The following is a 319-nucleotide window of genomic DNA, read 5'->3' as shown; positions in this document are numbered from 1 at the left end:
CTTCATTTCTTCACAACCGAGATAGCGCCGCTGTTAGCCCCTCCAACCGCAATGTTATCAACAAACACTTTGCAACCGGAATGAACCCCCAAAACACTCCATCTGATGTATCTGTAGTCTGAGGAGCTGACAACTGATAAGCTAACTATTTCGACCTAATTACCTTGAACTAAATGACTAAGTGAGGTAATTTTAGCAGCGTAATAAGGCTGGACTGAACTGGTATCATTTAAAGCGCTGGCGTTGATAACCTCCTTTTCTGGTGATGAATTTATAGTGTATTGATTTACATGCATGCTGATAATCGGGTTAGTGTAAA

The sequence above is a fragment of the Penaeus monodon genome, chromosome 34 (assembly GCF_015228065.2).
Source record: "Penaeus monodon isolate SGIC_2016 chromosome 34, NSTDA_Pmon_1, whole genome shotgun sequence".
NCBI lineage: Eukaryota > Metazoa > Arthropoda > Malacostraca > Decapoda > Penaeidae > Penaeus > Penaeus monodon.
The sequence above is the reverse complement of the archived record's forward strand: the minus strand, read 5'-3'. Positions refer to the sequence as shown.